This window comes from Staurois parvus, unplaced genomic scaffold (assembly GCF_062004578.1).
Source record: "Staurois parvus isolate SC_StPar_1 unplaced genomic scaffold, SC_StPar_1.0 ptg000154l, whole genome shotgun sequence".
Classification (NCBI taxonomy): domain Eukaryota; kingdom Metazoa; phylum Chordata; class Amphibia; order Anura; family Ranidae; genus Staurois; species Staurois parvus.
In genome coordinates, this window is record NW_028317950.1 from 16,070,512 (window position 1) to 16,095,789 (window position 25,278).

At 44.0% G+C, this 25,278-nt stretch overlaps 1 protein-coding gene across 1 annotated transcript in view; it reads right to left on the reverse strand.

Annotated features, from left to right (window-relative positions):
* The window catches only part of MED27 (mediator complex subunit 27), a 424,633-nt gene that overhangs the window by 34,891 nt on the left and 364,464 nt on the right, over nt 1–25,278 (reverse strand). The gene's annotated exons all lie outside the window — the stretch shown is intronic.

Sequence of the window (25,278 nt, forward strand, 5' to 3'; positions counted from 1 at the left end):
AGAAGAAACAAGATGGTTAGATGCTGGACCAGCTATACTTCAGAATCATCATCCCACCCAAATATATTATGGACAGACATGGGTGGGTTGATTCAATCAACAGCTGTTGACATCTGTTAGGGAACCTTAGACACCACCCACAAGGGAACCCCTTTAGATATACCCACTTCACGATCACACTGTTTCACCTCCTTCCTTCCGAGGCCAATTTTCAGATTTCAGAGCTGTCACACAGTAATGAATGACCATTACACGGTCATGAAACACTGTACGCAAATGAGTTTTATATTATTTTTTGGAGACAGACAGAGCTTTCTTTAGATAGTATTTAATCACCACAGTTCTTTTTTTGCTATATACAGTAGTACTGCTATAAAACAGGTAAATATTCTTTCTTCATAATTTAGGTCAAAACTGTATTTGCTACATTTCTGTGGCAAAAAACAGGTGTGTATTTAGTCTGTGTGAAAATTTTAAAGTCTACAAATTTTGGCATATATTTTGAAAATTGATAAATCCTTTATTACTTTTTTGCCATAAGTTTTGGAAAATGGGGGGAAAAAAAATCAACCAATTGTTTCAAAAATAGTGTAGGTCAAACAAGTCTAGCCTACTGGTATGTAGCTGCCCCAAGGAATGCCATGTTCACTAGTCAGGAGATACAGGAGGGTGAACAAAGGAGTTCCTGTTGTGTCAGTAGTGCAGTTGTCAGCAGGGGATGGTTGGGATTCTCGGTGTCTTTCAGAAATGGAGTCAGCAGGACATGCAGATGGATCAGTTCACGTGACATGCAGAGACATGATCAATAAACAGGCAAAGGATTGTTCCAGACAGCAGGCAGAAGCGTGGTCAATTAACAGGCCAGGTCCAGTACAGTTGGCATGCTGAGGCAACGCTGTACTGGTGGTGACGGTGATAAGGAACACTGTTGCTGGCTGCACTGACTCTTATAAAGCTGTACTAGTGTGGAAGCGATCAGGAACACTGATAATGGCTACACTGGTCTGGTGACACTGACTAATGTGACAGTAAACAAGGCCCTTGCACAGGGTACACATTGATATGCCATGTGTGAAAGAAGCCTTATGGTGACACTGGGATTGGTGTGGCGGTGAATGGAGTACTGTGACAGGTTGTACAATTAGACCTTGTTCATGCGGGGTGTATCAATGCGTATCACATGTGAAGGCTGTGTTTACATGCACAAAAATGCACAGGTGTTCTGTACATCCTTATGCAGGCTGTCCTATTTACATTTATTGGGATGCAGAGACTGCATAGACACAGCCGCTGCTCTCAATCTGACATCCATTTGGTTGTGTGTCCCCAAACCTACACTGTCTGTGTTCGGGCCTTGCACCCACATGGATGTCAGCTTGGGAGCAGCGGCTGTGTCCCTCAACTGCTCCCCTTTAGCTAGGAAAGTAAAGGCCAGGGGTGTACACATGAACCAGCAACCGCAAAGATTATACCCCCTGTCAAATGAATGGGGCTGCGCTGTAAATGCCCCGCAACCGCACTCAACGCACACAGTTGCAGCATGGTAGTCCAGCATTTAGGTGATACAACACCTCCTCACTGCCTGTTAAATGCTTTTTGAAGAGCAATCTGAACGCATATTGCTCTTTAGTGTGAAGGAGCCCTAAAAAACAAAAGAAAAAAATATTTCATTTTCACCAGAGCAGTGCAGTGTCACTATGATGACATTGTATTGCTCTGTCCAAAGATCAGAGACACTGTATGTTGCACTGGCATACTGTGTCTCTGATCACTAACCAGATCAGTACAATGTCGCCATAGTGACATTGCACTGCTCTTGCAAGAGTGATCAGTTTTATGTACTTATTTTTTTACTTCTTGAGTTTTAGGCTTGGTTCACCTTTGTATGGGTGGTGCCCACTGCGGGCCCATACCTGTTCCCACAGCCGCAACCATCCACACAGAAAAATGAATGGCACCTGGAAGCACTGGAAATCACGGCAGCTGCTTCTCGCACTCGGATCTGCAGTGCACTTGCGGTTTCCAATGCGGATCGCAGTTTAAAAAATGAAAAAATGAAGCAGGGACCTTTTCCCTGCGTTTTCAGGAGGCACTGTGACCCAGTCAAATGAATAGGCTGCCATGCCCATGCAAAACGTGGCACAGCGCTGTACTACACTCACTCTCTCACAAACGATCACTGTGAGAGGAGAGACTTTACATTAAAAGTAACAAGCATACAGTAATATAAGTAGAACACCACAAAACATAAATCATACCAATTGCAAATACAGTAATACCTCGGTTAGCATAATTTTCAGTTTACAAATGAAAATCCATTGAAAATAATGCCTCGGTTTCCAAATTTTTTTTGCAATACAAAGTGAATGTCAGTGCTAATTTTTAAATGCAATTTTCAGTTTTTTTCTTCACTATAGATCACAGAATTAGCTGTCACTTTCTCCGAAATTAACAGAAACTGTTTCTTTTAAGAAACTAAAAGGAAACATTGTTTATCTTAACTCTGGAAAATACACTAAAAGAAAAACTTTCTTTCTTTTAGCTGGGGGGAAAGTGACAGCTGAGTTTCTGAGCTAAAGTGAAGAGGAAAAAAAAAAAGCTGTAATTACATTTAAAAACCAGCACCATAATAAATTAAAAAAACGGCGTGGGGTCCCCCCTCCCATCCATACTAAGCCCTTCGGGTCTGGTATGGATTTTGAGGGGAACTCCCATGCCACAATAAAAAAAAAAAAAAATGGTGTGGGGGTCTCCCCCAAAATCCATACCAGACCCTTATCTGAGCATGCAGCCCGGGGCAGGTCAGAAAAGGGGGGGGGGGGCGAGCGAGCACCCCCCCCGAACCATTCACCCCCCCGAACCATACCAAGACACATGTCCTCAACATGGGGGGGTGTTTTGGGGCAGGGAGGGCTCCCCCCCCCCAAAGCACCTTGTCCCCACAGGGGCCCCTTCCCCACAACCCTCGCTGGTGTTTGTGAGGGTCTGCAGGGGACATACTTTTAGTTTTTTCTTTAATAAAGGACTTGTCAAAGACCGTGCCCTGTCTTTTTTCACACTACACTTTTTGTTTTTTGTGAATGAGTAGCGGCATCATGTACCCCATACTCATTCACATTGGGGGGGGGGGCAGGATCTGCAGGCCCCCTTGTTAAAGGGGGATTCCAGATCCCGATAAGTCCCCTGCCCACAGACCCCCAAAATCACCGACCAGGGTTGTGGGGAAGAGGCCCTTGTCCTCATCAACATGGGGACAAGGTGCTTTGGGGGGGGAGCCCCCAGTGCACCAAAGCCCCCCCCAATGTAAGGGCATGTGGCTTGGTATGTTTCGAGGAGGGGGTGCTCAAGCTCACTCCCGCCTTTCCTGACCTGCCGGGCTGCATGCTCGGATAAGGGTCTGGTATGGATTTTGGGGTGGACCCCCACGCCATTTTGTTTTAAATTTTGGTGTGGGAGTTCCCCTCAAAATACATACCAGATCTGAAGGGCTTGGTACGGATGGGAGGGGGGACTCCACCCCGTTTTTAAATAATTTTTTAAATTGCCGGCAATTCTTTTACATTCAGCTGTCAGTGGGGAACCCCGCTGACAGCTGAAACACTAACACATGGTTGTCACTACTAAAATACCGCATGACTTGATAAAATAACTCATGCAGTATTTTAGTAGCGTTTACTTTTTTCTGACCTCTGGAACGGATTAACTGGTTTTCAATGCATTCCTATGGGAAGCGGCGTTTCGGTTTATGAATTTTCCACTATACGAAAAGTCCTGCAGAACGAATTAAATTCGTAAACCGAGGTATTACTGTATACCACAAACAAGAATACAGACACACGCACACACACTCTGCTCTCACCCCCATTAGCCATATTTCACTTTGTACACATAACATCATATGACACCAAGAACCACATTAAGGAGAACATCATCATACAGACAGTGGCAAGGTGGAAAATTTGGTTAACTGAGAGCAGAAATATCCAAACAGGGCCACCATCTTTGTACATTTTTTTCAGGCAGGCCAGGTTTGTATAGATTACCATAGTTAAGTAGGGCAGAGTTTACACTTGAACATACTTTTTTTCCAGTATTGCAAAATACGAGGAAGTATCAAAACGTTTTGAGACTAGTTTTGTAACATGCCAACAGAACAAGGAGCAAACATGAAATTCTGCATTAAACCCATACACCCAAGTTTCATCACGGGAAATGATCCTCAACATAAAGGACAGGGCATCCACGGCATACTGACAGAGTTCTTGGCAGACTTTCCTTCTGCTCCTGGGTCACCAGCACGGGGACGAACTTGGCAGCAATGTGGCGCATGTTCCAATCACGTGTTAGAAGTGTCTGGACTGTTCTGTAAGAGACATCGACAATGGCAGCGATGTTGTGGATTGTTCTCAGACGATCATCATGCACAAGTTGCTGAATGCTTCAAATATTGGTTGAGCTTGTTGAAAGTCTTTCTGATATCCCGTCGTCTTCCAGTGATGTTCTTTCGCTCTTGAAGCACGTGTGCCAATCAAAACACCTAAAACAACTCATTGTCAAATGTCTCTGTGGTAGATTTGCCCAGTTTCACACAGTATTTCACATTTGCTCTTTGTTCTAACTAGCTGTCCATAATGAAACAGCAGATGCGGTAACGCACATGGTCAGAATGGCACCAGCTGCACAGCTCCCAATGTACACAGGATGATGTCTTTTTGGCACGCTGACTTAGGGAGGTCGGTGCTCCCTGTGACTGCGTGTGTAGTCCTGTGCTGCCACCTGTTGGCGTTTTACAAAACTAGTCTTGAATCTTTTTGATACATCTCATAGCTTTCCTGGCATGAAAGAAAATAGACGGAACATAACAAAACTGTATGAATATGGGACAAAGTCGTTGAGAATGCCCAGAAGGCACACTTCCGGAGTTTTTGGAGCTCGTAGGTCCAGATTGGCTTCAAGTAAAGAGTTCATCCCAATAGAAAGAAAGGTGGGAATAGGCCCAAAACATACAGCGGGTAAAATAATTATTGAACACGTCACCATTTTTCCCATTAAATATATTTCTAAAGGAGCTATTGACATGAATTTTTCACCACATATCGGTAACAACACACGCAATCCATACGCATACACGCATCCAGAAATCAATATCACCCCTTGTCAATGCAAATTAATATCAACTGGTTCAGTCTCAACTGATGACCTATAAAAAGGTGTCTCATTACCAAGGTGTCACACAAGAAACATGGTAAAAGAAACATGGGTAAAAGAGCTCTCTCAAGACCTTCGCAATCTTATTGTTGCAATACATACTGATGGCATTGGTTACAGAAGGATTTTTAAACTTCTGAATGTTCCAGTGAGCACTTATGGGGCCATAATTCGGAAGTGGAAAGAACGTAATTTCACCGTAAACTGGCCACGACCAGGTGTCCCTTGCAAGATTTATGACAGAAGAGTGAAAAGAATAATCAGAAGAGTTGTCCAATAGCCAAGGACCACTTCTGGAGAGCTTCAGAGAGACCTGGAATTAGCAGGTACAAATGTTTCAAAGAAAACAATAAGTAATGGACTCAACCTGCCATGGCCTGTATGCATGCTCACCACGCCAAGTTCCACTGCTGAAGAAAAAGCATGTTGAAGCTCGATAGCACTGCACATAACCCCAAAACACCATACAAACAGTGAAATTTGGAGGTGGGAACATCATGGTGTTGGGCTGTTTTTCAGCATATGGTACTAGCAAACTTCATATGGTTGAAGGAAGAATGAATGGAAAACTGTACCAAGACATTCTTGACAACAATTTGCTGCTACCTACCAGGATGATGAAGATGAAACAAGGGTGGACATTTCAGCAAAGCCAATGATCCCAAACACAAAGCCAAGGAAACTCTCAGTTGGTTTCAAAGAAAGAAAATAAAGCTGCTAAAATGGCCCAGCCTATCACCTAACATGAATCCAATAGAAAATCTATGGAAAGAACTAAAGAAGACTGTGAGGAAGAATGAGCCAAAATCACACTTGAGCAATGCATGCGATTAGTTTCTCCATACAGGAGCTGTCCTGAAGCTGTGATTACCAACAACAGATTTTGTATGAAGTATTAAATACATTTCAGTTAGCATGTTCAATACATTTTCCATGTGTCATTCCATTTTATTACACATAACTTAATTTCTGAACATACTTGTGTTGGTTTCTTTGTATGTATGGATTGCATGGGTTGTTACCGACATGTGGTGAACATTTCATGTCAATAGCACCTTTAGAAATATGGTAACGTGTACAATACTTATTTTACCCCCTGTATATAGTTCGCCAAATGAAGGTTCTCACACCTTGGTCAACAATCCTGTACTGCTATGATGAATAAACTTAAATTGGGTTCTATCTGCCATTCTGATAACATCTTAAAAGCAAGTTTCGATAACTTCCTCCCAGTCATCCTCAGTCCTGGAAAGTAATGAAGCCATTTTCTGTGGAAAAAAAAATAAGCAAGAGGATTCAAGCCCTCAGCTTGCAAACGCTCATAGAAGGCCATGACCAATTTAATGTGTTCAGGGTCATACATTAGATGCTCCATTGAGGATCAGGATGAGTCTACACCTGCAATATTAAATTGGGCTTTGACTGCAAGGTGCAGTAGAAGATATTTTAAAAATAACCTTTCCTGAATTCCACATCTTTCTTTTAGTGCCTCAAAGGAAATAAAACTGTTATTGACAAACAGGTGAGATACAAAGACAATGCCTTTACTAATCCACCAGGGTGCATTGGGATGGCCATTTAGTTCCTTAAATCTGTGATTAAACCATAAGGGGGCATGAGGCATATAGGATTTGACTGGAGACAAAATATTTTCCCTCCGCCATCCAAGACAAAAAAACAGACATCATCAGGAGAAAATTTTATGCACAGGTAAGAGACACATCTATAACCATCATTCCTGAGACACATTACTAATGGCTGACATAGGAATAGTGGAGGCGTTAGGAGAGTTTAGCAAACCTCAAAAGGTTGTTATTTAATATGAATGAGAAAATTACAGAGCCTATGTGTTGAAATAATTTATTTGGGTGGAAGACTGGAGACTGAAGAGGTTAAGGGGTAAGGAGGACGAATTGCATAACCTTGCTTTCATCTGATTCGCTATAGGAGTAATTTTAAGTGGATGTGGATCCCCAAATATTCTACTTTGTAGATTAGAGGACTGCAGATAAATAAAGGGGTTTAAAGGGCAATAGGGAAAGTGATAAGACTTGTCCCAACCTACTTTAAGGTCCAAGACTTCTCCATTACCTGCATTAAAGCGCAAAAGAATGCTTTCAAATGCACACAGTGAAATCTTCTCCTTTAGAGGGCGCCAGCAGATGCCACCCACCTCCGAGTTCTGTCTAACCTACAGTGCTAGTGTTTCCATAACAATCAGAAACAAAAGTGTAGAGAGTAGGGAGGAGCAAGAATAGTTTAGATACATCACTGTTCCTGTAAACTCTGGTATGGGGGTTGGAAGATGTCAAACCCATTTACCAAATTGAGGGCCAAAGCCCATTCGTGACATTCCCACCCACTGCCTCCTGAGAACTATGTTCTGCTCAGTGTATTTTGGAGGGTTCTGAATGAGAGATATCTTTAGCTTAAGAGGTATAGCTCATGTGGGAGGATTTGTTTGATTATCACGTGAAGCTTGCCATTTCTTACTTATGTACAGGTTTATTACTACTTTAGAATGTTAAAATGTTAAAACAATTTCTGACTGCTCTCATTGGATTGTCTTGGAGGATGTGTTAGGAAAGATGCATCTGGAGTTCAAAATGTAAATTTGGGAAGCATATTGCATAGTTACCCAAATATGTGCCCAAATAAAAAAAAAAATAAAAAATCAGTCATTTTGCATCAGATATACAGCCACATCTGCTTTTCCCTCTTTCCACCGTTTGCAAAAATTAATAAACACACCCACATGAATAATAAAAAAAAAAAAAAATACCAATGTTTTGCATTTGAGTCTGCAATGTACTGCAACTGTAATCAGTGGTATGAACCTTTTGGTTACACAATTGACTCAATTGACTACTAGTGTGGTGACATCACTGAAATTGTTCTTCCTCTGCTGCTTTGACAGATGGGACTTGTAGTCTCTCCAAACATAGATATCTGTGAATGGATGTGTGCAGCCTTAATGAAATCAAAACTATGGCTGGATACTGCAAGGAGAAGAACCCCTGAGTTCAGTAAGAGGGGGCTGAAGACTCTGACCATGTTTCCCGTTACACTCTACATATGGTTTTAACATGAAACATGGTCAGAAAGATGTACTTTGTTTTTAAATGTCATTTAGTTAGGGTTTACATCTGCTTTAAATTCAGCAACAGAACTGTTAGGGGAAGGGGGTACAGAGGATTTTGAAAGAAGTGATAAGGTTGTTTACATTTAACCACTTGCCTACCAGGCACTTATACCCCTTCCTGCCCCGGCCAACTTTCAGCTTTCAGCGCTGTCGGACTTTATTAGTGACAACTGCTCGGTCATGCAACACTGCACCCATATGAACTTTTTTTCACACAAATAGAGCTTTCTTTTGGTGTTATGTACTCGCCGCTGGGTGTTTTATTTTTTGCGCTATAAACAAAAAAAGAGCAAAAATTGTGAAAAAAAATGTTTTTCTTTGTTTCTATTATAAAATTTAGCAAACAGGTAATTTTTCTCCTTCACTGATGTGGTTTGATGAGGCTGCACTGAAGGGCACTGATAGGTGGCACTGATATGCAACAATGACGGGCACTGATAGGTGGCACTGATATGCAACAATGATGGGAACTGACTGGCGGCACTGATGGGTGGCACTACTGGGCGGCATTTCTGGGTGGCACTGCTGGGCACTGATCATCAGTGCCCCGATGATCGGTGCCGATCCCTCCTCTGACAATTGCCGGTTATCGGCAGTACTTTCCTCATGCTGTAACAGCGCGAGGAAAGTGCAGCCGATAACTGGCAACTGCATTTACCGGTGATCTGCTGTGTCATTGGACACGGCTGATCACGTGGTAAAAGGCAGTTGTGATTGGCCTTTTACCACATCACGTGATCAGCTGTGTCCGTCGGACACAGCGATCACGGAGATCGCTGGGGGTGCGCAGGAGGGCGCGTTCTGGGAGGACGTCATATGATGCCCTCCCAGAACTGGCCGGCCACAGTGAAGCCGTCATTCGGCTATCTGTGGTCGGCAATTGTTTAACCATTAGCCGCCCGGCCAATGGCCGTTTGGCAGCTTCAAAAGTGTTCCTGCATTCCGGGTGCACATCATTTGGCGTGCTCCCGCACATGCGCAGTTTGCGCTATTGCAGAGCGGCGCAGCAGCACGATCTGTCACCGGCCGTGCACCTCGGACACGGCCGATGACAGATCCGAGTACCGGCTCCCGTTGCTGGTACCATGTGACCTGCTGTGACCAATCACAGCAGGTCACATGACAGTTGTATACAATGGATGGCTTCATTCATGCCATCCATTGTATACTAGTGCCTAGCTGTGAATGGTCACAGCTAATCACATGCACATGTCATGTGATTAGCTGTGACCAAATCACAGCTAAGCACAAAAAAAAAAAAAAAAGCTGAATGAATCGATTTTATTCAGGTAAATGCTTGCTTATAGCAAAGTAATTCTTTGCTATAAGCAAATTGTGTAAAAAAAAAAAAAAAAAAAAAAAAAAATACTGATCACTTCCCCAAAGTAGTACAATGTTACTATGGTAACATTGTACTACTTTGGTCATAGTAAAATATGAAAAAAAAATCTTAAAAAAACTAAAAAAAAATGTAATAAAAAATTAAAAATAAAAAAAAAAAAAACTAAAAAAAAAATATATATTTTTTTTTTCATACTGTCACCAGTCAGTGTCCTTGTTCACCGCCATGCCAGTTATATGATGACGCTGTACTGCACTGGTGACAGTATGTAAAAAAAAAAATAGTGAAAATAATTTTTTAAATTTTTTCATTTTCCGAAAAATTATGACTAAAAAATACAACTTCAAAAAACTCGCCATGCCTCTTATGAAGTACGTCGGACTGTCTACTCTGCAAAAAGGGGTCATTTGGGGATATCTGTACTATTCTGACATTCTTGGACCTCAAGAAATTAGATTGGCTGTCATTACTTCAGGATTGATCAATATTCAGATATATCCCATAGTTTGTGAACTCTATAACTTTCCTACAAACTAAATAATACATCCTAATTTGGGTTATTTTCACCAAAGACATGTAGCAGAATACATCTCGGCCTAAATTTATGAAGAACAATTATTTATTTGTAAACTTTTATAACAGAAACAAAGAAAAATGTGTTTTTTTTTTCAAAATTTTTGGTCTTTTTTTGTTAATTTAGCAAAAAATAAAAACCCCAGCGGTGATTAAATACCACCAAAAGAAAGCTCTAGTTGTGTGAAGAAAATGATAAAATTTTAGTTTGGGTACAGTGTTGTATGACCACGCAATTGTCATTCAAAGTGTGAGAGCGCTGAAACCTGAAAAATGGCCTGGGCAGGAAGGTGTAAAATTGCACGGTATTGAAACGGTTAAAGAATCCTTCTCTTCATCTTGTACAATAAAGAGGTCGCACCAATTTAAAAAAAGTGGTAGGAGCCTGTGGAGAAAAGAACCCAGAGATTCAGTTAAGGGGTGGGTCAGTTTGGGGGTAAGAACTAAGAACTCTGACCATGTTTCATGTTACACTCTAAATATGGGTGTATCGAAAAATATATTCAGAAAGGTAGACTTTCAAAGTGCATGTAAACCCTAACAATGAACTTCTCTTCCTTGCTCCATTTTGGAATAAACCATCAAAAGTCTTTGTTTTATCTGTAAAATAAGTGAAATAAAAAAAAGAATCAAGAACAACAGCAACAACAAAAAAAACTATTGATCCTGATATCTAGTACAGTGTTATTAGCCCTGATCAGGTTGGCACTGCATATCACAGAAGAATCCCCTGCCCCCATGTTATGCAGATATGGAAAGGGGAAAGTGGCATGTAGTCCAAATCAGGACAGCAGCCTAATGCAGGCCATAGACGGGCCATTTATCGGCCGATAAACAAAAAATCGGTCGACCCCGTTACCGTTGCTGCCACCAATGTCCACGAAAAATGGCCGTTTTTCATGGATTTTCCAGCATGAGCGATAAAAATAAACGAGAAGATCCGCGAATAACGGCCGATGGGCTGGCCCCACTAACGGCATGAATATTGCCCGATAAATGACTTGTCTATGGCCTGCATAAGGCAGGCCATAGACCGTGCAAATTTCTTTGATTCAGAAGAAATAGGCAGTGTTGACAGGGTAATCCCCCCACTCCTCCGCCAAGCTATTGTGTTCTCCAGGCAGGCGTGGGGAGTGGCTATAACAGATATAATCGATCGATCAACTTGGGCACATTCAGCCTGCCCATTAATGGTTTGAATCTCTGCCGGTCTCTGTTGAACCGCTCGAGAACATAAAGGAAAAAAAACCTTAACAAAAGAAAAGTAATGCAGCAATCACATCTAAAGTCTGGTAAGCTGCAATTTATTTCCTCTTGGCTTAAGATACAGTGATTATACAAATGAATCATTTGCTGGAACTGTAGGTATTGATTCAATCCTATCTAGTAACAGCTTATTTTTGGGAGAGAAAAATAATATTTTTGTGGAAAAGATATTCCATAAAAAAACCTGTATAACTAAGGAATCAGCGACAACCCGTGCAAGCATTACCCTGTGTATGGGTATTCTTGTAATCTGCTCTTGGTAGTTGACCATGTCACTTTAACGGCGAACTCCAGGTAGACATGAAAAACACTACTTAGTTTAGTTATGTATTCCTTAAACAATAATGAAATGTGTTTTGTATGTCTTGAGCTCCATGTAGTCCACTAAACACTGTTAGCGCAGGTTGTAAATACAAACAGCTGTCAAAAATACTACAATATGGCTCACCTTGACATCTGGCATGCTGAATATTGTAGTCCTTCAGCAACTGAAACTTGTCCCTGACTAATTTGTGCTTGTGTAGTGCTAATTTTGACAGGTTCAAAGATATAAATCTGGATCAAACTACACTTTGATTTCTATTTATTGTTTTCTTTTCCTGCCCTTACTTCCCATAAAATAAATTTTAATGAGTAAATGTAAAAGGAGAAAAAAAAAAAAAAGAAAACTTTTGTGCTGATAATGAGGCTCCCTCCCAATTTAGACCCCCCTTTTCCTGGCCAGACCTGCGTCCTCCTCCCATTTACTAGCAGAGCAGGACGCCATGCCATTTTTCTGAAGGTCGTTTCGAATGATTTCAAAGTCGATAACGAATCACAACCTTCCTTGCATCTCATATCAAACAGGGACGATGCCAACCCCTATTATAGAAATCAGATTCCGCCCCCTCCCTGCCAGAGCGTTCCCCCCCTCCCACGCGACTTCTACGCTCGTCTTTGAAGTGGTAGGGAAGCAAGGATCAGAAATTACCCCAGAGACGGCTGTGGTGATCTTTGAAGCTCGGCTTTGATAACTTTGTGCTTTTCACTTGCTGAGGTTCGGCCGGAGACGAGCTGCGGCTCCCTAGCCGAAGAGGGGTAATTAATGCAACTGTAGTTTTAACAGGAGCTGGTGCTGCTTAACAAGAGAATTCAATGAGGACGCTTAGGTTCTGTAACTGCTACAAGAGAGGATGAGCTGCTGCATGCTATTACCTTTCAATACTCTACAGAACCCACGAGGAATGGCCTGCGTCCTACCGAGGTGACGATTACATGGGTTCAAAAGATAAAAAAAATCCTCAAAGTATCTCTTGGTGCAAAAAAAGAAATATGAGCACAGAAATGGACCTCCCAGCATCTTTAGATGATCATGTACAAATAGCCACACACAGACTACATTTTTCTCCTGTGAATGATCAATAAACTTAAAGGCTAGGTTTATATAAGATGCCTTTGAAATGTCTTAGAAAATCTAAGAAGAGATCCGGACCTTTCAGGTGTAAAAATAGGCAAGCTCCTAGAAATAAAACCAAGGTTTACAGAAGAAAGCTAAACATAAAGGTTTGAGATTTATAATATACCAAAAAACCTATAATCTTTGTAAAGAGTGGGGATGTGTTGAAAACCCATCACATTTTTTAACCACTTCAATACTGGGTACTTTCACCCTTTTCCTGCCCAAGCCAATTTTCAGCTTTCCGTGCTGTCACACTTTGAATGAGAATTGCGCAGTTATGGAACGATATACCTATATGACATTTTTATCATTTTTGGAGCTAGATAGAGCTTTGTTTTGTGGGATTTAATTACCACTGGGTTTTGTATTATTTGTTAAACGAAAAAAAAAAAGACTGAAAATTTAAGGAAAAAAATGTTTTTCTTATTTTGCAAAAAAGTAATTTTTCTTCTTCTTTGACGTGCACTGATTGGTACTGATATGCTGCACTGATCATCAGTGTACACCATGTACTGGACAGGCTTGCTGGTTATCGGCTTTCCTTTCCTCACATATGTAGACACAGCGTGTGAGGAAATCGACTGCCGATAACTGATAAATCTGTTTACATGTGATCAGCTGTGATTGGACACAGCTGATCACATGGTAAAGGGTCACTGTGATTGGCCCTTTACCTCGATCTGTGATCAACTGTATCCAAAGGACACAGCAGTCACAGAGTGTGCACAGTGTGTGTCCCAGGGGGTTTGCAGAGAGTGGGGTTCTGGGAGGATGTCCATGGACTTCCCCCCCCAGAACTGAACATCCGCACTGTAGCCATCTTTCAGTTGGCAAGCTGTTAATGTTGTCCGTGCCCCCTACGGGAGACATTTATCCTCTTTATTGTACAAGATAGAAAAGTTCATGAATTATCAAAAACCTTTCGACTTCTCTAATAATCCCCTGCACTTATGCTTCCTACAATGCACTTGTTGAATTTAAAACATATGTTAAATTACGGAATGACATTTAAAAGTAAAGTCTGCCTTTCTGACCATGTTTCATTTGTCACCCATATGTAAGGTATAACAGGAAACCTGGTCAGAGTCCACAGCTTCCCACCATCTAACTGCCCCTTTTTACAGAATCCGGGTGTTTTTCTCTCCATGCAGGCTCCTGTCATATTTTGAATTTGGCGCATTTGTACGAGACTCTGGCGTATAGTCGTGTCATCCATTTACAGAGATTTGTGAATGGAGAGACCACAAGTCACATATGTCACCATGGTATAAGGGCACATAGTTTTCAAAAATTATTGTCACCAGTAGAGATGAGCGAATTATTCAAAAATTCGGTTCGGCTGATTCGCCGAATTCGCCGATTAAATTCGCTTCGTGCCGAATATATTCGCTGCGAATTTAACTTATAAAAAGGGTGTTTCTAGGCTTCAGAGAGCCTTTATATTAGTGCAGAACACTGTACCTTTAATTTAAATGCCCTTGGAGTCTGCTGGGGAAGAGAAATAATACTGTCAGTCAGTATGACATGCAGATGAGTGCCGTCGATCTTAGAATCACCGCACACTTCACTCATTTGGGCAGTCACGGGGCCAAAACCAGAGTGTGGAGCCACAGTGTGGCGGTGGAGGCAGCAGCAATGGGAGGCCATACAGCACCCTATGACAAAATGGAACCCACCAGCAGTGTGAGGAGACCTGAAAGTGGCACATGGCAGAGTGTGGCGATGGAGACAGCAGCAATGGGAGGCCGTACAGGGACCCATGACACACTCTGGACCAGGCAGCAGCATGAGGAGGCGGTACAGGGGCCCATGACAGATTACGGGCCTGGCAGCAGCATGAGGAGTCGGAACGGGGGCCCATGGCAGATTACGGGCCTGGCAGCAGCATGAGGAGGCGGTACAGGGGCCCATGGCAGAGTGGCGGAGCATAAGCAGCTAAAATTGAAGGCCATACAGAGGCCTATGTTAAAAAGTCCCCCCAGCAGCAGCGTGGGGAGACGACTATCAAGAGTCCAATGGCAGAGTGGCGGAGCAGAAGCAGCTTCAATTGAAGGCCATACACAGGCCTAGGTTAAAAAGCGGAAGCCGTCAGCAGCGTGAGCAGACTACAGAGACACATGGCGCAGGGTGGCAGTGGATGCAGCAGTATTCGGAAGCCAAACACAGGCCTCGGTTAAAAAGCGGAAGCCGTCAGCAGCGTGAGCAGACGACAGAGGCACATGGCGCAGGGTGGCGGTGGAGGCAGCAGTATTCGGAAGCCATACACAGGCCTAGGTTTAAAACTGGAACCCAGCAGCGTGAGCAGACGACAAAGACGCACATGGCAGAGGATGGATCTGGCAGCAGTATGAGAAGGCGGTACAGGGGCCTGTGGCACAGTGTGGTGATGGGGGCTACAGCAACTAGATGCCAGAAAGTGGCCGATAGGGCTATATACTGCATGACTACATAGGTGGTTTTTATAGTACTTTATTTTGGCCTCCCTCTCAGCAGGTGTGAAAAAGGCCACCATTTTTGAACGGTAGCGAGGGTCCAACAAGGTGGACAGCCAAAAGTCATCCCTCTGTCTGATGGTTATTATTCGGCTGTCGCTACGCAAGCAACCGAGCATGCTATGGGCCATTTGTGCCAAGGAATGCGAGGGACTCCCTGCCTCCATCTCCACAGCATACTGCCACGCTGCGTCTGGGTCCTCTGTCTCCTCCTCCTCCTCTACCAGATGCTCCTGCTCCTCCACTCCTGTCCGCCGAGTGGAAAAACCACCCATTTCACTCAATAATTCCTGAGCACCAATGTCCTCCTCTACCTCCTCCTCTTCTTCCTGTCCTGCCCCCACAGGGGTCATGTGGCGTTGAGATCTGTGCGCCACGTCTACCGCACCCTGACCAGCCATTGTTAACAGCATTTGTTCCAGGACGTGCAACAGAGGAATGACGTCGTTCATCCCATAGTCCTGCCGACTCACGAATAGCGTGGCCTCCTCAAAGGGCCTGAGCAAGCGGCAGGTGTCACGCATGAGCTGCCAATGGCTGACATCTAAGTTACACAGGGGAGTACCTTTATCCGCTTGTAACATCAGGAAATCGGTGATGGCCTTTCGCTGTTCGTAAAGGCGGTCTAACATATGTAGGGTTGAATTCCACCTTGTTGCAACGTCGCAGATCAGGCGATGCTGTGGAATTCCGTTCTGCCGCTGCAGCTCAAGGAGGGTGTGCTTTGCGGTGTAGGAATGGCTGAAATGCATGCAAAGTTTACGTGACATTTTAAGGATGTCTTGCAGTGGGATGGTGGATTTTAGGAACCGCTTGACAACCAGATTGAACACGTGAGCCATGCATGGCGCATGGCACAACCTTCCTTGACGCAGAGCAGACACCATGTTCTTTCCGTTGTCGGTCAACATGGTTCCGATTTTCAGTTTGCGCGGAGACAGCCATCTGTCGATTTCTCTGTTCATTACACTCAGAAGTTCCTCCCCTGTGTGACTACGTTCGCCAAGGCATACCAGGTGCAGCACAGCGTGACACCGTTGCGCCCTGCACATGTGATATGCCGGTCGGGTAATGGGACTTGGCACGGGGGTGGCGGCTGAGGACACGGCGGAAGAAGAGGTGGTAGAGGCGGACATCTTTGCTGGACCAAGGACGTGCAAACGTGGAGGCAAAAGCGGCGTGACCTGTCCAAGTTGCTGGTGCGGCTGTGCCGGCACCACGTTCACCCAGTGGGCCGTAAATGACATGTACTGTCCCTGACCGTAGTTACAGCTCCACACGTCGGCGCTGCCGTGCACTTTGGCAGAGACCGACATGCTCAAAGACTGGCCCACCATCTCTTCCACATGTGAATGCAGGGCTGGCACTGCCTTTTTGGCGAAGAAATGCCGGCTTGGCACTCTCCACCGCGGCTCGGCACAAGCCATCATTTCTCGGAAAGGTGCTGAGTCCACCACTTGGAAAGGGAGGGACTGCAGCACCAGAAACTTGGACAGGAGGACGTTCAGCTTCTGCACCGTCGGGTGCGTGCTCGCAAACTGTTGTCTCTTGGAAACGGATTCCAAGAAAGACTGCTGACGGAATCCGTGAAGAGGAGTAGCAGGAGAAGGAGCATCTGAACGAGCGGAAGATGCCAACGAGCGACAACTCCCCTCAGCAGAGGTGTTGGAGCCTTGACTGGCTGATAGAGGGCGATTGACGTCGGGTGACGGAGCAAGTAATGGAGCTGGTGATGGAGCGGGGGCTGGGGCAGGCAGAACCGCCGTATCTTTATCACGGTTTTCCCAGGCCACCGAATGGTGACGCTGCATATGCTGATGCAACGCTGTAGTCCCAACATTGGCCCCCTGGCCACGCTTGACTTTCTGGCCACATAGTCGACATACGGCTACGTTTACTTCCTCGGGCGGCGTGACGAAAAATTGCCACACCGCCGAGTAGGAAACTTTGCCCCCGCTACTCCTCACTGGCTGACTGCTACTTCCTCCGTGCACACCGGCACCACTACTGGCCGTGGTGGTAGGCTGCAGTGGAGCTGGTGCTCTACTCCGTGGCCGTTTGGCTCCACTGACACTGCTGCGACCCTGCTGCCTCCTGGGCAACCCACCGACTGTTTTGCTCGCTGGCAAGCTGGCACCCTCTTCTCCTGATGATGCGGAAGCAATAGCCTGATGACGACGAGGCTGCCAAGTGCGATCAGCCTCATCATCATCAATTAGGGTCTCCGCGTCACTACTAGCCCCCTCGGCTGCATGTGGGTCAGGAGACAGACCTGTCTCTAGACCAGCTACCGAGCCACTCTCCTCGCCAGTACTTCTTCGCCTGGCTGCTGAAGAGGCGGATGTCTCCCCCCGTTCCTGACCGCCCTCTGTTAGCTCTTCCTCACTGTACAGTGGGGCTGAGCCCACAGCATGCGATACTTTGCTTGGTGAGGGAACACCAAAGGACAGGGGCAGGTCGAGGACACGTGATTTCAGTGGGCTTGCTCCCGGGCCATGCCAACTAACGGTTGTGTCTGACGTACCCACCGACCGTTGGCTGTAGGTGTCCGAGGTGACCTGGGAAGAGGAAGACGACCGAGTCAACCAATCGATGACGGCAGGGTTGTCGGTGGAGACACGACCGCTGGATGACACCGGGAGCACTGGCCTCTGGCTGCGACTAGTGCTGCCTCGACCCCTTCCTCTGCTGCCACGTCTGCTCGCTCCTGAAACATTGCCTCCTCTGCCACTCCTCTGCCACTCCTCTGCGTGTTGTCTGACATACTCTTTAATTCAATAAGCACCCCAAAAATAAAACCGGATTTAACTCTTTGAACGTACAATAGTGGTTGTGAAGCAGAAAGTCAGTTTATTTAGCACAATCGGTCAATTGCAGCTTGCCGTTGGCTGTAAACTGTACGTTTATGTCACTGGAATGCACTAATCACCCAAAAAATATTACCGCCACCCGGCGTGTAAATGGATCTAACTCTTTGAACGTACAATAGTGGTTGTGAAGCAGAAAGTCAGTTTATTTAGCACAATCGGTCAATTGCAGCTTGCCGTTGGCTGGAAACTGTACGTTTCTGTCACTGGAATGCACTAATCACCCAAAAAATATTACCGCCACCCGGCGTGTAAATGGATTTAACTCTTTGAACGTACAATAGTGGTTGTGAAGCAGAAAGTCAGTTTATTTAGCACAATCGGTCAATTGCAGCTTGCCGTTGGCTGGAAACTGTACGTTTATGTCACTGGAATGCACTAATCACCCAAAAAATATTACCGCCACCCGCCGTGTAAATGGATCTAACTCTTTGAACGTACAATGGTGGTTGTGAAGCAGAAAGTCAGTTTATTTAGCAAAATCGGTCAATTGCAGCTTGCCGTTGGCTGGAAACTGTACGTTTATGTCACTGGAATGCACTAATCACCCAAAAAATATTACCGCCACCCGGCGTGTAAATGGATCTAACTCTTTGAACGTACAATGGTGGTTGTGAAGCAGAAAGTCAGTTTATTTAGCACAATCGGTCAATTGCAGCTTGCCGTTGGCTGGAAACTGTACGTTTATGTCACTGGAATGCACTAATCACCCAAAAAATATTACCGCCACCCGGCGTGTAAATGGATCTAACTCTTTGAACGTACAATAGTGGTTGTGAAGCAGAAAGTCAGTTTATTTAGCACAATCGGTCAATTGCAGCTTGCCGTTGGCTGGAAACTGTACGTTTATGTCACTGGAATGCACTAATCACCCAAAAAATATTACCGCCACCCGGCGTGTAAATGGATCTAACTCTTTGAACGTACAATAGTGGTTGTGAAGCAGAAAGTCAGTTTATTTAGCACAATCGGTCAATTGCAGCTTGCCGTTGGCTGGAAACTGTACGTTTCTGTCACTGGAATGCACTAATCACCCAAAAAATATTACCGCCAGCCGGCGTGTAAATGGATTTAACTCTTTGAACGTACAATAGTGGTTGTGAAGCAGAAAGTCAGTTTATTTAGCACAATCGGTCAATTGCAGCTTGCCGTTGGCTGGAAACTGTACGTTTATGTCACTGGAATGCACTAATCACCCAAAAAATATTACCGCCACCCGGCGTGTAAATGGATCTAACTCTTTGAACGTAAAATAGTGGTTGTGAAGCAGAAAGTCAGTTTATTTAGCACAATCGGTCAATTGCAGCTTGCCGTTGGCTGGAAACTGTACGTTTATGTCACTGGAATGCACTAATCACCCAAAAAATATTACCGCCACCCGGCGTGTAAATGGATCTAACTCTTTGAACGTACAATGGTGGTTGTGAAGCAGAAAGTCAGTTTATTGTACACAATCGGTCAATTGCAGCTTGCCGTTGGCTGGAAACTGTACGTTTCTGTCACTGGAATGCACTAATCACCCAAAAAATATTACCGCCAGCCGGCGTGTAAATGGATTTAACTCTTTGAACGTACAATAGTGGTTGTGAAGCAGAAAGTCAGTTTATTTAGCACAATCGGTCAATTGCAGCTTGCCGTTGGCTGGAAACTGTACGTTTATGTCACTGGAATGCACTAATCACCCAAAAAATATTACCGCCACCCGGCGTGTAAATGGATCTAACTCTTTGAACGTACAATGGTGGTTGTGAAGCAGAAAGTCAGTTTATTTAGCAAAATCGGTCAATTGCAGCTTGCCGTTGGCTGGAAACTGTACGTTTATGTCACTGGAATGCACTAATCACCCAAAAAATATTACCGCCACCCGGCGTGTAAATGGATCTAACTCTTTGAACGTACAATAGTGGTTGTGAAGCAGAAAGTCAGTTTATTTAGCACAATCGGTCAATTGCAGCTTGCCGTTGGCTGGAAACTGTACGTTTCTGTCACTGGAATGCACTAATCACCCAAAAAATATTACCGCCACCCGGCGTGTAAATGGATTTAACTCTTTGAACGTACAATAGTGGTGAAGCAGAAAGTCAGTTTATTTAGCACAATCGGTCAATTGCAGCTTGCCGTTGGCTGGAAACTGTACGTTTATGTCACTGGAATGCACTAATCACCCAAAAAATATTACCGCCACCCGGCGTGTAAATGGATCTAACTCTTTGAACGTACAATAGTGGTTGTGAAGCAGAAAGTCAGTTTATTTAGCACAATCGGTCAATTGCAGCTTGCCGCTGGCTGGAAACTGTACGTTTATGTCACTGGAATGCACTAATCACCCAAAAAATATTACCGCCACCCGGCGTGTAAATGGATCTAACTCTTTGAACGTACAATGGTGGTTGTGAAGCAGAAAGTCAGTTTATTTAGCACAATCGGTCAATTGCAGCTTGCCGTTGGCTGGAAACTGTACGTTTATGTCACTGGAATGCACTAATCACCCAAAAAATATTACCGCCAGCCGGCGTGTAAATGGATTTAACTCTTTGAACGTACAATAGTGGTTGTGAAGCAGAAAGTCAGTTTATTTTGCACAATCGGCAAACTGCAGCACCAACTGTGCACGACAGCCACCAAAAAAAAAAAAGGGTGTATGTCACTTTAAATTTTCGATTCTTTGATAGCTGTGGCCCTGAGTAACGATTCTGTGTCCCTGAGTAACGATTCTGTGTCCCTGAGTAACGATTCTGTGTCCCTGAGTAACGATTCTGTGTCCCTGAGTAACGATTCTGTGTCCCTGAGTAACGATTCTGTGTCCCTGAGTAACGATTCTGTGGCCCTAAAGTCTCTGTGGCCCTAACTCTGTCCCTTAATACAGACAGGTCTGTCTCTCTTGAATGACCGGAGGCTAATGGAGAATTCTAAGATGGCCGCGATTTATAGCTCCACCATTACACAGTGCTGGCTGGCTGCTGATTGGCTAATGCGATCACATGTCATGATTCATGACTCATGAATGCATTACGGGTCAGCGCGCCTTGTCTGCGCGCCTTCCCAGAGATCCCCGCCCCATCTTCTCTGTCCATTTTCTCCTGTTGCCACACGTCGCCACCGTTTTTGGGAAAATTCGATTCGTGCATCCGAAGTTTGCTAATCTTCGGATTCGTCGCGAATCGAATTTTTCCAAATCTTCGGAACGAATTCCACTTCATCATGTTCGATTCGCTCATCTCTAGTCACCAGGAAGGAAAGTTAGGAAAAATAAACACAACTGTTGCAAAACTGTCAACTGCGTTATTTCAATCTCTTTCCTTCTTCCCAGCGTGCATGACAGATATCAGATGAAAGGACCGCTTACACTCCTTTTAATGGATGGACTCTGTTAGCTGAGAATGTTTTGTGTTTTTTAGGAGCTGAGAGTCTGTGTAAAGCCAGGTAGTTGACAAAGCAACTAAGACCTCAGTCCGCTGACTCTCATACATAAGCTGTCAAATAAATCTTTCAGGCAAGAAGGCCTACATGGCAACTATGTAAAGAAGGGCTAAGCCCATAATCCACAAACCCATCTCCCCTTCTGTATCTTCAATATAGATTGCACAAACGTTCTGATACCTCTGCGTCCTTAATAGGAAACCCTTTAGCGTGAATGATGTAGGGGTTGCATTTCTGACCACACTTTCTGAGGCACTGATGTGGAACATGCATGTGGATCATTACAGTTTGTGCCCAGTCAGAACTCATGATGTGCAGAGGTGTTCCGGGTTAAAAAAAAAAAAAAAAAAGACGGTGCTTAACTCACTGGATCAGCTTGACAGGCAAGGACTTAGTATCTCCAGGAATGGACAACAATGGGCAGTCTCCATGAAAGGTCTGGACCTTTCAGGTGTAAACAATTTAATTGCTGGAATGTCTGCAGCGTAGCACTATGGTAGTGAGTCACACTGACATTTGCACTTGAGCATGTTCCGACATGTTCTAACTTGAACTCCCCTGGGTCGCAAACCAGTTGACTCAGTCCTTACGGAGTGGTGGAAGAAATAATACGTGTGTGGGTTGCGCTGTTGGCAGAAAATAAGTGATCTGGAGCAGCTGATTACCATCAGATTTTGCATTAAAATTGGCCAAAGTGCGAGTGAAACTTTAGCTCTGTTATAACAGGCGTATAGTGAACATTCCATGAAGAAATCAAGTGTTTTTCAATGGCATAAACAATTTAAGGAGGGGCAGGAAGATGTTCATGACGACACAAGACGTGGTCAGCCAAAAATACAAAGGATAGATAGATGCAAATGTGGACAGAGTGCAAACCTTCGTACACTCGGATCAAAGATTGATGATTGAATGATGGCAGAAGAACCGAACATGAACCAGGAAACAGTGCAGCAGATTCTAATGGAGGATGTGGGAATGAGAAACATTTCTGCAAAGATGGTGCATCAAATCTTGACAGAAGATCAGAAAGAATGTTGTCTTAAAAGTTAATCCGATCTTTTAAAGAATGCAGAGATGTTTGATACAGTTATTACCAATGTTGAAGCATGGTGTTTCCAGTATGATCCAGAAACAAAACGGCAGAGCGTGCAGTGGAAAACCAAGAGTTCACCACACCAGAAGAAAGCAAGCATGTCTTGTTCTCAGTCCAAACCATGCTGGTGTGTATTTTTGATCACAAGGGGATAGTTCACCATAACTTCATAGAACATTGCACAACGGTCAACCAACATTGTTACTTGGAAATTCTAAAAGGGTTGTGGGAATTTGTGCAGCAGAAAAGACTGCAACTCTAATCTGACAAGTAGATACTCCATCATGACAATGCTCCTGCACACGATGCGTTAAGTGTTCTCGAGTTCCTTGAACAGAAATCCATTCCGAAACTTGACCAACCACCTTAATCCCCTGACTTAACACCTTGTGTTTTTGGGCTGTTTCCAAAATTAAAAAATGCCTTAAAAAGGACACAGATGTGATGACGTTCAACATGGAACAACAAAGATACTGCACAGCGTTTTGGAAAATAAATCCCAGGAATGTTTTGGCAGTCGTACAGTCATCTAGAAAAGTGCATTGCTTCACAGGGGGACTACTTTGAAGGTGACAACAGCCGCTAACATACAGGCAAGAATTTAACAGCCAATTCCAGGAATTAAATTGTCATACCTTGTACTTCCTTAGTGCAGTTTTGATTCAAAACAAAGTACCCAGTCACACTGGTGAGAATTGTCATGCGATTTGATCATTTCAAATCACATGACTTTCACACTCTATTGTCCGCAATGGAAGCAGTCAAATTGATGTGACTCCGATGGAATCGCATCGATTTTGAAAGTAGTTCATGCACTACTTTTTGCAAGTTTAGGTGCGACTTGCGTATACATTTGCGCATGGAGTTGCACAGATGTCTTCCAAGTTGCACCTGAAGTTGCACTGACATCCAACTTTGAAATCGTGTTAATTCAAGTGAAGCTGCAGATTCTTGAATAAGCTTAATCTTGCTTGATTCTTGTGAAGTCTACTAAAGCAGAACTTTACTTTCTCAATCAACATTAACCATTAATCAATATGCTGCTGCTTTACCATTTCTTCAGTTGCTTCCTGGTTTCTGGCCTAGGCCAAAATGACATCATACATTCGAGGAGTCTTCATGGGCATTATTTTATTTCATGTGGAGGAGGTGCTTTTTTTTTATCAAAGCATACCTTGCCTGCATGCCTGAGCTAAAGGCAGATTAATTCTAGGAAGTAAATGCTGAAATGAATCATCTGCCCTTACTCAAGATGGCCATGGCAAGAAATGCTAGCAGATTGTTTTTCAAAGTGATTTCTCAACTAAATAAAATATGGAGAGTTGTAAACCACTCACATGCCACATCAATATTCACCAGATATAGATAACATAAAAAAAAAAACAACAAAATAAGTATTTGATCCCCTGCTGATTTTGAATGTTTGCCCACTCACAAAGCGATGATCAGTCTAAAAATCGAATGGTAGCTGTATTGTAACACTGAGAGACAGAACAGCAACAAAAAATTCAAAAGAAATGCATGTAACAAATTATGCACTGATTTCCATGTTCATGAGGGAAATAAGTATTTGATCCCCTTCACAAAACATGACTTAGGCTGGCCATACATTATACAATTATCTGCAGATTTTTGGTTTAGATTTACCAAAAACCATATAATAGGAGGACAAACCTAAACAACACTTTCAGTTGTATCCAATTAGGCAGGCCCTTGCACTACATAGTTGAAGGTAAATCTAAAGGAAATTGGGCAGAAAATCTGCAGATAATTGTATAATGTATGGCCAGCCTTAGTACTTGGTGACAAATCCCTTGTTGGCAATCACAGAGGTCAGACGTTTCCTGTAGTTGGCCACCAGGTTTGCACACATCTCAGGAGGAATTTTGGCCCAATCCTCTTGGCAGATCCTCTCCAAGTCATTAAGGTTTGGTGGCTGATGTTTGGCAACTCGAACGTTCAGCTCCCTCCACAGATTTTCAATCGGATTAAGGTCTGGAGACTGGCTAGGCCACTCCAGGACATTAATGTGCTTCTTCTTGAGCCACTCCTTTGTTGCCTTGGCCATGAGTTTTGGGTCACTGTTATTCTGGAACACCCATCCACGACCCATTTTCAATGCCCTGGCTGAGAAAAAAAGGTTCTCACCCAAGATTTGATGGTACATTGCCCCGTCCATCGTCCCGTTGATGCGGTGCAGTTGTCCTGCCCCCTTAGCAGAAAAACACCCCCAAAGCAGAATGTTTCCACTACCGTGTTTGACAGTTGGGATGGTGTTCTTGGGGTCATAGGCAGCATTTCTCCTTCTCCAAAAAGTTGAGCTGATGCCAAAGAGCTCAATTTTGGTCTCATCTGACCACAACACTCTCAACCAGTCCTCCTCTGCATCATTCAGATTTTCAGTGGCAAACTTCAGATGGGCCTGGACATGTGCTTT